The sequence below is a fragment of the Lissotriton helveticus genome, chromosome 2_1 (assembly GCF_964261635.1).
Source record: "Lissotriton helveticus chromosome 2_1, aLisHel1.1, whole genome shotgun sequence".
Lineage (NCBI taxonomy): Eukaryota > Metazoa > Chordata > Amphibia > Caudata > Salamandridae > Lissotriton > Lissotriton helveticus.
In genome coordinates, this window is record NC_136059.1 from 1,365,242,084 (window position 1) to 1,365,258,859 (window position 16,776).

General features: G+C 44.5%; 1 protein-coding gene across 2 annotated transcripts in view; it reads left to right on the forward strand.

Moving 5' to 3' along the window:
* HELQ (helicase, POLQ like) overlaps nucleotides 1-16,776 on the forward strand; it is a 494,226-nt gene that overhangs the window by 167,208 nt on the left and 310,242 nt on the right. The gene's annotated exons all lie outside the window — the stretch shown is intronic.

The window sequence follows — 16,776 nt, forward strand, 5'->3', positions numbered from 1 at the left end:
GTCCAGTGCTCTCCCTGTGGGAGGCAGCATTGCATTGTTATGGGTGGTGGGTCCTGGCACCCATTCTCCTCAAATATGTGGCCCAACAATGCGTCACCACCCTGGTTTCTGCTGTGTCTCCCGACGGGTTCCTCTGCACCCGCAGTAGTATCTTCGCAAGGGTTGGGGCATTCGGTGCAGATGGGCCCTCTTCCCTGTCTGGGTTCCTTCTAGCTGCCAACCTTTGAATCAGCCAGTACAGCTGGGCTGCTACGTAATATCCTTCAAAAGTCTGGGACAGCTAGGCCCCCCTAAGCTGAGGGGCGCTGCAACATGGCCAGCGCTACCCTCCTGCATCCTGTCCCTCAAAGAAAAGACATTATTATTGATTCAAGGTCCCTGAATGTCGCTTGCGGTATCCACACCGTGAGGATGCTGTAAAAATACAGGAGCCGCGGTACTACCACCATCCTCAGGAGTGCCACTCTTCCAGGCGTGAAAAGCTGACTCCTAGAACTCCATAAAGGACTATATCGAGCGTATTGCTCTGTCTACATTGCCCTGTAACCATTTGGCTGAGCCATGGTATATTTTGACTCCAAGGTACGGCAGTGTAGGATCCCCTGGTCCGGCGGCGGGATCTGTTAGTGCGCTATAGGGTAAAGTTTTGATTTCTGCCAGTTGACCTTAAGGCCGGATAGCCAGCCAAACTGGACCAGCATGTCTCACACCCCCATCAGCTCTGTGGCTGTATTGCGGAGAAACAGCAGGAAGTCGTCGGCGTACAGAGCTATGTAGTGCCTCACGTCTCCTGTCCACAAGCCACTGTAGTCCTACCCGCTCCTTTCCCTGCAAGCCAGGGGCTCCATGGTGAGGGCAAACTCTGTCTCTACTGGGTCTAGCCTTCTCATCTGCAATTCCACTAGATATTCTAGTACCTCTTCACTATCATAATGCGTTGATCTCTTGTACAATCTGGCTTAATAGCGGGCAAAGACCTCTTGATCTTTGCCTGCATATAGTGCCTGATACCTTCTTAGTCTTCAATTTCCACCAGTGGGGAGCCCCTATCCACTGTGTTCGCCAGCCACGCTAGGAAGGACCCTGACTCTTTCTGCGTGGGTGCGCTCTAAATACTTCTTGTGGTCAAAACACCTGAGCCGGTCTGTCTGCTTCGCCTCCTCCTCTTTGGCTTTGAGCACTGCCTGGTGGAGGTCTGGGTGTTCTGGTTGTCTGCGCTCTAGTACCCTGAGGGTCGCTTCTGCCCCCTCAACCTCTCTCAGGAGGGTGCGCCTGACCCCAGAGGTGCATGCTAAGCATTGGCCCCTTAATACCACCTTGAAGGGGTCCCATTCCGTGTTCGGTGAGAAGACGTCCTTACATCATCTGTGAAAAATTGTGTTTTTTCCTCCTTGATCTCCTCCTGGAAGACCTGGTCCTCCAGGGTGTCCGGGCTTAGCCTCCAGGTGGGAATCGTTGGCATGGGGTGTGCCCACACCAGTGACAAGACCACTGGGTTATTATCCGCTTATTGTGCGCGTGAGGTATTCTGCAGAAAAGACTTGGCTCTGTATATTTACCGTGCATAAGAAGCCATCTTATTGCGCCTTGTCGCCACATGTTGAATGCTTGTGAGGCACGCACTGCCTGGGAGCCTCGCAGTGGTGGGTGAGATCTGTCCATGTGTATATCGTCTACACTGTTGAAGTCTCCTCCCATTAAGTTAGCATCAGTCAAGTGTTGTGTTAGGCAGTGGTTCAGTTGGGCGAAGATGGCTGGCTGTTCCGCATTGGAGGCGTAAACATTCACTATATTTAGTTCACAACCCTCTAATCGTCCCTGTATTGCAACATATCGGCCCTCCGGGTCTACTAATGAGTCCACCAGTTGGAATGGAATCCCTGCCTGTATCCATTTTAACACTCCCCTCACGTATGCCGAATACGTGGTTAATGGATTTGGCCCCTCCAGCGCCTCTGTAATGCGGGTCCCCTCTTTTTGTGTGAGGTGCGTCTCCTGCAATAAGGTTATATGGACAACCCCTCGCCTAATGTAGGATAGCACTTCATATCTTTTCGTCATTGTGTGCATACCTCTGATATTCCACGAGTGACTGCTTGCAGTTTGATCAGTCAAATGAGAAAGGGAAGAAGGCCAATTCGCCGTTCCCCTTTGCTGCCATTCAGTTCCGGTATCTCAGGAGACCCCCGCAGCAGCGTCCCTATGAGAACCCTAGTACCTTATTGTTGGGTCAGGTGCTTTGTATGTCCCCCTGGCCCTTTTTGAGGCTAGTGCTGCCCTTCGTGGTCTAGGCGATATCATCCGCCGTTTGCGGTGTCACATCCGGGAGCACCACACTCTGCGCCTCTAATTCACAAGACCCCTATTCGGAGCCAGAGTCTGCCGTTGCATCACTGCTCTCAGGAGGCGTGGGGTCTTTCCCTTTCCACTCATCAGTGCCACCACCTGCATCCTATTTTCTCGCTCCAGTTGTGTTTCCTCTTGCGTGGGAGTCATGGTCTCTCTCACGGCCCGTTGGCGGCAAAAACCTCTCTACCTTCATCTTCGCTGTCCAGGCTCTTGCAGCAGTTCAACTCCTTCATGTCTCTTCAGCTACTCCCAAGCCTCTTGCGAGGTTCTGAAGAATTCTGTTCCGCCCGCTGTAGTCACCCGCAGCCGGGCTGGGTATTACATTATGTATTTGTAGTTCAGCTGGTGTAGCCTTTGTTTCACTTCCCGGAAGGAGCTTCTTTGCTTCTGCACTTCCCTGGAAAAATCTGGGAAAATTTGCACTGCGGAGTTGCTCACGGTTATGTCTCCCTTGTGGCGTGCTTGTTCAAGGATGTGAACCCTTTCCCTGTAATGCAGTAGTTTCGCCATGACCTCTCGGGCGAAGCTCCCGGTATAGGTGGTCTCGACGGTACTCAATGCGCTCTTTCCAGGGCGGTAAAGCCTGACAAGCCTTCTGAGGCTACTTCATCTCCGCCTGTGTGTATCGCTCAATTAGTTATGCCAGTGTCTGCTTCCCTCAGGCTGTGTAGGCCCAGGTAGACCCGCACCTGCGCTGGCCTCACGCTCCTCGTGCAAGGTCTCCGCACCGGAACCCCACAATTGTAGTCTAGGCCCTGAGTCCAGACCCCCAGCCCCCCGTATTTCAGAGGTATACCTCGCTCTGTCAGACGCTCCTCTCACAGTTCTCTTCTTTCCCCTCTGGTGAATGCTTGCCAGGTAGGGGCTTCTGGTCCGGGGCAGCTTAATGTTGCAGCTCTTCGTGCCCTGTTTCTGTATGCTGCCTGATTGTCTGGCTACGAGAGTTCCTGCAGTAGCTGGGTTCAGCTTCCCGGATGGGACCTGTTGCGTGGTCTCTCCTTCCCTGGCTTTTGTTAGTGCACTCTCTTCGCAGGGCCCAGCCACAGCGCTTCTCACCTCTGTGACAGTCTCATAGCTCCTGATGGCAGGTGCCTCTTCTCACTATTCTAGGCCCCTGTCTCGCTCTTCTACGTGTGGCCCTGAAATCAGTAGTGCGGGTCCTCCGGCGGGTCCGCACACCCTGTTTCCCCGCCTCTCCGCACTCTGCTGCAAAGCTGTGGGTGGGGCTCGGTGCGCGGCACACAGCAGCAGGGGGTGCTTCTGCTCCGAGCATCCAGCCGCTGTCCCCTCCACCATCGGCTGGGTCGGGATGTTGTATTCACTGCCTCGCAGTGGGCGCCGCCATCTTGGGGAGCCTTACAGTTGCGGCCCCAGTCCTTCTCATGACTGCTGATTCTTGCTAAAGAGGCCGCTTTCACCTCCGTTAGTCTGTGCCTTCCACTCTGTGTGCTTACGGGATTTCGCTGCAGTGGTTTATTCCCTTTCTGTCATTCAGGATGGCACTTGATGGCAGCCGTCCCACCGGAGCACGCGAGCTGTGCTGCTCACTACAAAACAGTTTAGTCTTTGCATACCAGTAGGCAAATAGGTACTTACCTAGTAGGCCTAAAGCTCACTCTAGTCGAGGTAAAGCGGCTACAGTAGCCCTTCTTAGGAATGTCCCCATTTCAGAGCTTTGTAAGGCTACGAACTGGAGTTCTATCCACACTTTTTCTAGGTATTATTGTCTAGATTCGGACTCCAGGGAAGGCACTCAAGTAGGGCAGGTATCTTTGAAGAATCTTTTTGGGTAATTGGTGAGGCTGGCCCTATTTCTTTTTCTCTGTGTTATGGGATGGGCTTGCTATTCTGTTCACTCTTACGACTACTGATGAGGATCTCCTGGAAGAGAAGGCAAAGTTGCTTACCTGTTTACCTGTTGCTTAAAATCGCTGGTGCCCCTCAAAGCAGCCGCACCTGATGGGATACCGGGTGACTTATTACGCGCCAACAAACAGGAATGGGGAAGCTGATCTCATCTTTGTTAAACGCTATTAATAACGGTGCACCTGTCCCAGAATCCTGGAAAGGGCGGAAGTCGTCCCGATATTTAAGAGGGGGTGCCGGGACGACCCAGCCAACTACAGGCCCATAAGTTTAATTGACACAACCCAAAAGGTAGCTGGTAAAGTAATTCTGGGAAGGGTCCTCCAGTGGCCGGATATCGCGCGGGTACAGGGACCATAGAACAGGACTTCAGACTGGTTCTTCTCTACTGGAAGGTGGTGGTGCTGGGCAAGGGCACCCTTTACCTGGCCTTTAAAGATCTGAAGACTGCCTTTGACCTAGTACCACGGGAGGGGTTGTGGAGAGTTCTGTCTGAGATGGGGCTGCCCCCGTATATCCTGTCCCTCTTAGTCAGGCTTCACGCTGATAATTTCGCACAGGTGCGGTGGGGTAAGCGTGGCGAAAAAACTGATAGGATTCCGGTTGAAAGGGGTGTCCGTCAGGGTTGTGTGCTTGCCCCCACTCTTTTTTCACTCTATGTGAATGGAGTGGTGGAGCTTCTGCTCAAACACCCTGCAGATGCACCCTCCCTGGCGGGTAAGCGCATCCCCCCTCTGCTCTTCGCGGATGATACCCTGCTCATTTCCAAGACTCCTGTGGGCTTGCAGAGTCTCCTAAACAGCTACCAGGAGTTCTGCTCACAACGGGGCTTGATAATCAACTCCAATAAAACAAAGTTCCTGGTTATGAACCCGCCCAAAAAAATGGGCCGCCCCCCCGGTGCTGAATTACGTGCCCCTGGAGAGGGTGTCTGAATTTGACTATTTAGGCATCCGTCTCTCGGGCTCAATGCACTGGAATTCGCACATCCAAAAGATGCTATTAAGCCACAAAAGGGTGGGCGGTGCACTTCTTAAGGAGCAACGTCTTTCTACATTCAAGCCTATTGCCCCAGTTTTGGACATCTATAAAGCTAGAGGGGTTAGCGCCGCCTTGTACGGGGCGGAATTGTGGGGTATGTGTAATCTTGATGTGCTAGCCAGATCAGAGAGAACATTTTTGAAAGATCTGGTGGCTCTCCCGCAGAGCACTCCATCAGTACCTGTGTTAATGGATTTGGGATGCAGGTCGATAGGGGACCAAGCCCGAATTCGCCCTTTATTGCTTTGGGCGCGTCTGCGGCGTGTGCCCGAATTGATCTCATATGCAGAGGCCTTGGATGAGGTCATGTCTTTGGATGGCTGGTCAAAGATAAAGTGGCTGAGGGATGTTAAATGGCTGCTGGGAGCCTTGGGTCTTGGGGACACGTGGGAAGCCAGGACCGCCCCCTCCAAGGCTGCTCTAAAGAAACTTTACTGGAGTTGGGTCCATTGTAAAAACTCCACTGATGTGAACCATTGTAAATCTACTGATGAATTCTTGAAAATGAAGGATGTGGTGGCATACGAACCCTATCTTGATATTATTTCTAATTCAACAGATAGAGCCCTGTATTTTAAATTCAGAGTGGGGACACTACCCATAGGCGAATTCACTGCCCATTGGCAATCCCACCTGTCCTCCCCCTTTTGTGTGACCTGCCCAACCCGCATAGAATCGGTCGCCCACATCTTCTTTGAGTGCCCAGCATATGCATTGCCGAGGAGGAGATGGCTTAAACCCCTATGTGGACTATTAGGTACCCGGCAGCATAGAGAGGCGCTCCGCATTTTAAAATCCGACACACGCACTTTAGTTGTTTGCGGGGTGTCCAAATTTTTTAAATGGTTATGGTTAATTCGTTTGAATAGGCTTTCTCTGGCTATTTAATGCTTGTATTATCTGTTCTTATGTCTTTTTATTGTATAAACAGGATGTGATTGTTTTTATTATTCTTAACACGCTGTATTTCTGCTTTTATGATATTTCATTTATCGAAATAAAGCCATTCATTCATTCATTCACCTGTAATCCTAGACCTTTTCGAGGAGAATCCTCATCATACGTAACCCTTCCTCCTCCCCGGACAAGTAATACTACAGTTTATATCAATTTTTGACCCAGTATTCTTCATTATTCCGCACTAATGACCTGACGTAACTGTCACGGGTGGGGGACAATGGGATGCTGGGTGTGGTGTGAGGTTCTTAAATACACAGTGCCAGCTATGTTAGCTAAGCTTTTCCTTGCAGCCTATTGGCTAATTCTGTCCTACAATCCCTTTTCATTTTCTTTTTTAAAAAGGTTTGTGAAGGATTTCCTATGGTCACTTATTTTAAAGTGACATATAAAAAACAATTTGGCCTATTCAGTGCTGATGACTATGAAGAGGATTCCATTGTAAGAGAACTAGGATTAAAGCTAAGCAACCTTTCCTTCTGCAACCTCGCTAACTCTTGGTGTGTCAGCAAGTCTAACAAACAATGTTCAGTCAAAATTACGGGAGCTCTAACCTATTGAGGTACTGCTGCACTTATTAATATGTAGAAAGGGTACCTACCACCTTTGTTAAGTAAAGTCTTTGTTATTGACCAAATGAAAAATATCTTTAGTACTTGCATTGACAGGGGCACTCAAAATGGTAATGGTATGCCATCCATCTCTCTCTTCATGCCTCCTTTTTTGATCCCTCTTCTTTTCCAATTTTGAAATATCTTCAATATCTATTTTTGGCAATCAATTCCAGACATGTTATAAAAGTTGTTCAGCACATCTTGTTGTATAGTTAAATAAAAAAATGTATTAACGAATAAAGTCTGTATGAAGCTACTGACAAGTGGAATAAGGAGAGAAATTTGGATTCTTAAGGGCTGAATGCACAATTGTGGTCACGAAAAGTGGTTGCAGTTTGCAGCCAGAAACTTCTTTTGCAAACCGACCTACGTCCTAATACGGCGCTTCACAAAATATGGAATCCGAGTGGGTCTCAATCCCACCTACCCAATTAATATTTATTAGTCGGGCTCACAATCTCAAGTTGTAATTGCTTTTAAATAAATCTTTTTTTTTAAAAAATTTAAGTAGCCAAAGTTCCTTAAAGAACAAGCATTGGAATAGCCAATAGGTCTTGCATTTGGGACCTTATAAGTGCTTAGCCAGAGGTTTAGGCTTGGCCTTTATTTTTAAGCTATGTAGTAGAGCAACGTGGCTGCTGTGCAGCATGTTGAAAAGTTATAATAAACAAGAAAGGCCACATTCTTTTGTAGGCACATGCAGGTATAACCACATGAAATGACGCAGGAGTCTTTTTTTTACTTATGTGATCTAAAAGGGAATGCAATAGCTCTCGCATTTGCTTAGAGCTATTGGCATTGTAAATGATAATGACTTTTACCTACAGGTTGTTGTGTGTATATATGTGGTGTGTGGTAGAATTATGTGAGTTGGATTGGAATTGTTAGTTGTTAGATTGTGTGGTGTGGATTTGTGTAGTAGAATTATGTGGCATGGTGTACAGATGAAATATGTGGATAGTAATTATGTGGTATGGAGCATATTGGAATTATGTGGAGTGGGTGTGATGTGTAATTATGTAGAATGGTATTTTGGGGTGTGAAATGGTCTGTAGTGGAGTTCAATTATGTGGTGTGCTGTTGAATTTTGAAGCATGACGTATAATTATGTGGTTTGGATTGGATGTCTGTGGTGTTATGTTATTGTGTTTTTGAGTTGAATTATGCTGTTGGGGAATTATGTAGTGAGGAATGGAAATGCGTGGAGTTGAATTATGTGGCATGGAACTGTGTGATGAGTGAAAGAGCAATGTGATAGAGAAGTTCAGGAAGGAAGGGAAGAAAGGAGGAAGGAATTAAGAGAAGCAAGGGAGGAAAGATGAGAGGATGTGAGAGGTAGGGAAAGATGGAGTGAGGGGGAGGAAGAGAAAAGAAAGGATAGGAGAGAAAGCAAGAAGAAAAAAGAAAGGACTTAGTGAAAGGTTGAAGGGCAAGATGTGAGTGACTGGAATAAGTGAAGTTGAAATAAGTTTTGAGGAAATAAGGCGGGTATACGTTTAAGGTGTGAAGAGAGGGATTAAGATGGGCAAGAAGGAGGAAAGAGGTACTGAAGAAAGATAGGGAGGCAGAGAGGGTGATAGGCAGAAGGGGCACTGGAAGTAAATAGGAAGTAAGAGTTTGTGGGCGGAAGAATCGAGGAAGGGGGAAGAAATGGTTGAAGTAATGAAGAATGGGAAAAGGAGGGAGGGTTAGGAACGAAGGACGGAAAGTAGTAAGGGGGATTTCGGAGGCCAATAAGGAAGGGAGGAATAAGGAGGAGAGAGAAATTGTGAAATTAGGTCTGGGATAGACAGTCAATCAGTCAGTGCTGGAGTGCAGTAGTTGGAAATGCAGCCTTGTATTATTGATAAAAAAAATGGAAAATATCAGTTGATGTGTTGCTCAGCCTGTTACTGCTCTTATACGCCTTTTGTTGCTCTGTATTATTATTCTGTTAGAAATGTTAGCATGACCAAAACACATGAACATTGATACCGAAAAATAACCTCCACAATATATAATGAAGAGTTTATATGTTTCACTGATGGAGGAACTACATTGAGGTATTTGTGAACAAACTGCATACTCTTTTCTATTTATTGGCGACTTAACTGCATAGCTGCTAGGTGGTTCTCTCCATAGAGACTATGTTAAGTACTTGTTGTGCCATGGCAACAATTCAGGTTTGTCACCAAATGCCACAAAAAGCTTGAAAGATTACTCGTTTCTGTTTTCATTTCCACGTCACTACTTTTTAAAGTACCAAAGGCCACCAGTCATTTCATTATAAACCAGCACTGGCAGAGCCAACAGGTCTGCTCCAGGCCAGTGCTGACATATTGACTTTGCCAATGCTTTTATTTTAACGTTCTTAAATGGCCATGTTGCAACAGTAAAAGCCACATTAGCGACCGGAGCCATAATGGAGACATTGCACATGCATTGGAAGCGTTTGCACGCACGTGAGCACAATGTGGCCATTTAAGAATAGTTTAATTCCAAGGGGGCCGTTGTGTGCTTGCATGCGCTGTCACACATGCGCACAGTATATGCATTAATCAGAAGCAGCAAATTCGGCTTATTTAAACCTCCCATCAAAGCTGAGGGCTTGTTAAAACAGTGGAATTAAAAACAAACACTGGCAAAGCGAGTTTGTCATGCTTTTCGGACCTAGTGGCTTTGCCCATGTATTTTTGCACTCCTGTATAGCATCCCTGATGGTGAGCAGCATTATCGAACAATTAAAAAAACAAAAACGTGTTGTTTTCTATATTTAGTTACTGACCAGAGTTTAAGAAACACAGAAGGAACATGGCGGCCGCAGGTGGATGGGTATTCAAATTGGGTAACAGAGGCGCTGAGAAGCAACACAAAAGACAAAAGGAACACAGGGGTGGCAGAGAAACACATAATGAGACAATGCAACACGGGATGCACAAAAGGAAACAGCGAACCAAAGCAAGATGGAGGCGGTGGTGGAAGCACGGAAGATAGAAACATGAGGGGTGCAGAGAAGCAGAGGGTGAGACAGCAACACTGAGATCTGGGCGGGAAAGGGAGCACAGAAGCACACAGCGTGACAAGCAATATGAAATCTGGGGACTGGAACAGAGAAACCCAGGGCGAAACAGAGAAACACAGAGATTGTGTTAAAAGTCCCAGAAGAATATGTAGAGACTGAGCAAGATGGAGGCGAGTTCGGCCTGGGGCGGGGGGGGTGTAAGGTAAGCACACGGTGAGACACAGCAACACAAAGACTGGGTTGGCAGAGAAGCACACAAGGAAGACAGCTAAAAAACAAACACACTCCCATAGAGTACTTAACTAAAAAGAAAACAAGCTAGCGTCAACAGTTTGGCGTTGTGAAATAATGCCAGGACTGTGCATGCGCACACGACTGCAGCCTGACATGCTGAAGTGTCTGGAGTGGAGAAGCAGGTGGGGGTCGGGGACGAGGAGCAGTGTTTAAAGGATGAAACCTGACCCAAAATAGATGGCAGCCTGCGCGCCGCTGCTGGCTCCGAAGAGCAAAAGGCTGTGGGAGTAAACATTTCCCAAAAAGCTGGGACATCCACACGCCTTTGGCCACTTGCATGCTTTCAATTTTGAAAGCCAGCTGCAAAGGCCAATAGTGTGTGAGCACCACACGCACAAGCTTGAAGAAAAGCGGAAGTGTTTCCAAAAGGCCTTTTCCTAGAGCAGCGCAAAAGGAGCCGCTTGTTAAAACGCTTGTTAAAAAGTGAGCATTGCCAGTGGTACCTGGATCACTGGTTACTCCCCCAGAAACTTGCAATCCCAATTCACAAACGGGAAAGCGTCCAAAGGTAACCTTTTTTCGTTTGAGAATAGGTACAACGTGGACATTGGTAACTTTTCAGTGGATTAGTGGATTAGTACCGGAATTCTAATTGCAAACCGTTAACGTGCGTTATAAAATCTCAGTTGGAGGGGAAGCCCACAACCTGCTTATTACAAATGCAAATCGGTAAACATTCGGAGTACCTGTTTAGGAATTGGTAGAAGTCTGCCATCAGATAAAATGGGATTTGCACACGAGAAAGACATATTTTCACAAACATTATGATTTTTCTGAAACTGGCTGTTTGCAATTGAAAAGTTTATACGTACATCTGGCCCTAGCTTTCCTAGTTGCAAATTCCTGTGCGAAGAGTACTCTCATGCAGGAAAAGGCTGCATGATGCGGATTAAACTGATTTAGCACAACTTATGCAGTTGAGTCTGTCTTACCACTGATGAGGACATATTGTGCGGTTCCATTAATTTTATGATGTTTGTTGCATGGTACCAATCGGGTTAAAAATGTGAGTGGAGAGGTTTATGTACAAGTTTTGTGCTTCCTACTAAGCTCAATCTTCCATTGTTATTTAAAACATAAGCACAGGTGCACCACACATAAATCACCAAAATTGAGAGAACAAATGTATAATCTGTATACAAAGTAGATATTATTCAAAATGTTCCTTTTATTCCAGTTTTCTATTGCTTTAAAAACGTGGTCATATACATCAGTTTTCACAGTGATACAGCCGACGAGTTTCGTCCTACTAGAGTACTTCTTCAGGGCAAAGATAACATTAATTGGTCAATCACGGCAAAACAGAAGAGTCAAACGAGAAATCAGAACAACTGCCTATTTGTTGTTCTCCATCTAAGTCAAGTGTATCCAACTCAACATCAAATGTCTAGGCAGCGTTCTTCACAGTCATGGATATTAATAAAATGCAAAAAGCAAAAGATGTCAATTGGGTCCAATGAAGGGGCACAGTCGGTTACGCAAAATAATACGGCAACGAGAGGGGATTGCAACTGGATCGGTTGAAACTGGATTTCAGTATGTGTCAATTTGCAGAATCCTTGTGAAAGAGGGGAAAGATGTCAATAATACAGGTAGCACCCCAAGAAAGCAAAAGCGCGTATGAACTTGAATCTTGCAAGCCTGCTTATAGACGCCTGTTGAATCACATCAGCACCATCTAATTTGCCCCAGAATCGTGTGCAGCAGACCCAAACTTTGTTAGTTCTTATACAAGCTGTATGTGCCAAATCAAATGTTGACAGACGATATTAGACTGTCAACAGGGAGTACCTGGCCTGGCAGTTTGGGCTGGCCTGTTCCCATTGGGCGCAGGGTCAAGATTGATTTGCACATGGCTGGGACCAAGCTGGAATGGCATGGTGAGCAAAAAAAACGATGGATTTAGGCCCAGATCTCTGTACTGGGGTGAATGTATGAAATTGTTCTGCATTTTGTCCATCAATTGTTCTTTTTGCCTTCAGGAGAAGATAGCAATGTCCAGCTAATGATTCTGGCAGGACTCATCCAACCTCAACTACAAGGGCAAGTGACCTTGTCTTTCATTGGTCCTGAGGAGGACTAACTTATTTATGGTCGAAACGTGCATATCTCCTGTTCCCTTTATTGTATTTGTCATTTTTGTGTCCTTTTCTCTATTCGATTTTACTTTTTGTTTTAAATTAGATTTAGGATTTTAATTTCTTTGCATTTGGCTTTATTAATGTTTTGGTACTGCATAAGTATTTTTACACATTGTCCTAAGCTATGCCCGTTTGCTCTGTGTCATAGCTACCAGGAAGTTGAGGTAGGTCGCGTTAAGTTAGTGACTTTAAAGTTTCACCCTGACAAGGGTTATGATTATTGCTTGAGTCACCAACCCCAATTAAAAATACAGTTTCTTACACACTCCCGCTTCAGCAACCGTTCTATATGTTTAATCCTGCTTGAGTCTTCATTTTCTTTCATTTCATAGCACTTGCCAAAGGATTTAGATATCAGGACCTGTACATTTATATAATGTGTGTTATCGATTTTCATCTTTCTCGGTACTCTGACCTTTTACTTCACTGAACAATTGAAAATTAGCTTCTCTTGTCTTACATTGGAGTATCTTAGTGGAACCTGTCTTTCTAATAGGAAAAGGTTATTCCTGTAGAAAATTGTACAACATTGAACACACCACTAAGGTGGTTTCATCAGTCACATTGAAAATGTTTCTGTTTACTCCTTGCTGATTGGAAATTAAAGATTTATTCCAACCAAGACAAGTTGCTTTCTAACCACTCTGGTTAAATTGCTGTAAGTTGATCCAACAGTTGTCATGCATGCAATTTATAAAGCATTAATATGCATTTAGGCTACCGGTCGTGCTTGATTTGATCAACTAAGAAGTGAGCCATCATCCCAAAATAGTTCCTCTTACTAAAATTATACTCTGTGGAAGTTGAAAGAATAGCAGCAATTAATGATACCAGGAAAATCACCTGCTATTCTGCTACTTGTCATTTTGAGTGACTTGGGAGTTGGAGCAACATTCGTCTGGAGGGTCAAAAAGTTTGGCTCCTAAGCATTAGGTCACTAAAAACTGAACTCAACGCTTTGGTGTAAAAAATCGTCACTTGCTATGACTTTGCCTTCTTGCGTCTCCATTATCAATCTATGAGGGCCTCTGTTTGGTAATAGTACCCTTGCTTTGTACTGGAAAAAATATACTGAAACTACTACTAAATAGATTTTGGTTTTCGCCTTTATAGTTAGACAATGAAAATTGTGATCGCCACGTGGGGAGTACTCTGAAAGACTACCCATAACCTTCCCAGCTACCTAAGACCTTCAGTTCTCCTTACATGGAAATAAAAAAAATCAAGCTACAGAGAAACCGGGATAGGAAAGGCAAACACAAGTTTTCACTGCTGGAGAGAACTGATCAATACTTTAACAGCAAAATTGAATTATTAATGGGTACAATATGTAAATATTGAGCTGTCTGCAGTCAACCACGGTACCTCAAGAGCAGCCACTTACATTTGTGTAATCGTGTCTAATGGCATAGGTGTCTAAGCATCTATTTAGGCTGCTGTCGTTCAGAGTAGACGTGATAAATGCTCATGGCTGCCGCTGATATACTTGATGTCCTTGTTTAGACTTGCTTCAGGAAGCAAGTATCATTCGATTGCTGATAATAGACTAATTTGTTCCCATATGTAGTCCGTAGGTATGTCTTCTAGGTGGTCATCTAATAGTCTAGCTGGCAACCTCTACCAAGTATCCTCTTGCACTAGAACAATATTATATAATGAATTTAGCATTCTAAGCCTCGTTGCAGGGGCAGTTTCTGCTGAAGCGGAAACCATAGCAATTATTTTCTTGTTTGCTGATCAGCGACTCCAGTTTCAGTTGCCTTGTCAGAATGACATTTTGGAAATTTTGTAAGTTCTCCTTGAGCTTTGTTGAAAGAAATTGACTGATCAGTAGCACGAGTGGCGTTACATGTAGCCCAGGAACTACAGATGACAGTTGGAAAATGCTGCCAGTTCGACCAGCGTTAATCAGGAGAAAGAAAGGAATCATTACAAAATCAGTAAGGCTTACCTAACAATTCAATTTCTTTATGGAGTCAGGTGGCTAGCTTAGACTCTTTCCTTTACCTTCTTCTGAGCTAACTTTATGAAAAGGTGATGGAGCCTGTTTGTCATGTTGCTTGTCATAGTTGTAGGAAGTGGAAACCTTTTGCAGCTGTACACCTTCCCTTCGAGAGAGCTCCTAGTCCGGTAATTCTGTTAAATAGTCATTTGCTGGGTCAGTATTTTTTTTATTTTGTTTTCATTTTTCCCCACTGTCCAGTACCTCTCGGGAGTTAAATTTATTCTTTGCTGTATTACTTTTCCTTCACTTCTTTGGGATAGTTTTATAGCTTGAAGTCAATGGCAATAATGAATTAAACTCAATAAGAACACGTTCAGGGGGAGGCTAGGGCAGTTTGACTGATCTTCAGCATGCATTGGAAGTGCTTTTCCTAAGGTGCAATGCCAGCTAGTTGAGAGAATGCTACTATTAGACCTGGATTTTTAAAGCTTCTAAAACAGCTGATGATGCGTAACCTATTTGCCTTAGTTTCTCTGAAAGAGTGCCTGAATAATAATTTAAATCTACTACACCTCATACAATCTGTTTCTTTAAATGAGTCCATGTGTAGTAATGTGACCCTACTGCTTCTCATACAATCTGATAAGAAATGCCAAAACCAGATGCATTGCTTTGAATGTCACTGCATTCCTGCATTTCCAGTGCCACATTTTGTATCTAGGGCTTTCTTGGGCGATTTAATTTGTTCCCTAGAGAGCACATTGAGCCAAACAGGCTCTCCAGCTCCTTCGCTCACTGAGGCTTAGTGGTTTATTAGATGTTTAGTACCACCCAAGTAGAAGTTATTTGAGGCATTGAATTCAGGATCACTGTTTCTGTTGTGGCTGGGAAATCTATTAGATCCATATTTAAGTTGGCCCAAAATGTAAGAGTATGAGCTGCATTTGAAGACACACAACCTGATTTCAGCTGCCCAAGTGCGTCAAGTGATTCACAAATGTGGAATGAGTCAAAATGATTCAATGAGAGTGCCGTCGATTAACCCCCTCACTTAAGCACATTAACAGTTTCTCGTATGGGACGAGAACACATACATTTCTCATTTTACATAACTATTGATAACCTTTTGAGTTTTCGGGATGGTGGGGGTTAGAAATATGTGTAGGATCATGACCATTCGGCTCCGTGGCTATATGAAAAGGTAGGTGGAAGATTTTAGTGTGATTAAAGTGGAAATTTCCACATGAGGTTTTAGAAAGCTTTGGAATTGATGAACTTGCAGTTAAAGTCTCCACTCTAGGTTACCACAGCAGTTGGCACATGGCTTACAAGTATAGGTCTGCCATTGATGTCATGATAAGATTCTCATGATGTGTTTAGACGGATCTCTTAAAGTTACAAATTCTGCTACTCTTTCCAATAAAGTAGCTAAAATGTTGAGTTTGTCCAAGTCAGAAATTGAATATACAAGGACTCTGTGCTTTTTGAAGAATGGCAGCCTTTGTTCACAATCTATTTGAGGGCAATGTTAATTGCATCCAATTTTGGCAACACACCATGTTGCTGGCCAAATATGACAACCGCAGTGCATTTGCAATTTTCACCCAAGCATTCGCTGTGCTTCTGAATTGCCATGTAATACCCACATTGCATATAGTAGGTGGACCTCTTTGGTAGTAGGCTACAACAATTACACCATAGAGAACGGCAAGTCTGTGGGTGTCCTAGCTTTAACCAGAAAGCACTCGCAATTGAGCCAGCTCAGCTTTCCATCCTTCAGAGGTAAGCAAATTGAGTACCATTTATGTTGGATATTAGTAATACGTGTTATTTAACACCCTTTGAATGGTACAGTGTGGTATATGTAACATGAAATCTCAGAACCCAAAGCATGGTGCCCTGCTGACATATAGCAATATTGCAAACCTACCTGCTCTGCATTCTGCAGATGTTTTCCAGGTTTCGTTTTCTGCACAAAACCTTCATGTAATATTTTATCTTTGACCATAATGGATGAAAACGTAACTGTTAAACTTTCTTTTGAAATATCTTACCCTAGTGTGCTATAAAACATTTTCTTTAGCTTGTGTTTACATTTCATGTTTACCATAAGCCAGAGGCAATAAATCTTGGTAATGTGAATGATGCAGAGTCACTTTAGCATTCATGACTTGTTACCACACGTCAGCGCAGTCATATGTATTCACACAGTCTATTGGACACTCCCTGTGCTTCAAGATGTTGTCTGTAATGACAGGACTTCTTTTTGATGCACACATAATTACATTGCTTCATATGAACTCAATTTTCAAAGCATAACACTTGCATACTTTTCTCACTCAGTCAATGGCAATGTTTATAATAACACTCTTATCCCTTATTCCTTGTTTTGTAAAAGAATTGGCTTGAATGAATGCCGCATCCATAGGTTATCAAATCCTATCCTGAAATGGACCAGACGTTTGAAGACTGTCTAAAAATTCTACAAGTTTAGTCAATTTTTAAGTTTTAAAAATTCAAAATTGTAATGTTGACTCGAATTCAGCAGTTTTGACACCATATGCACTG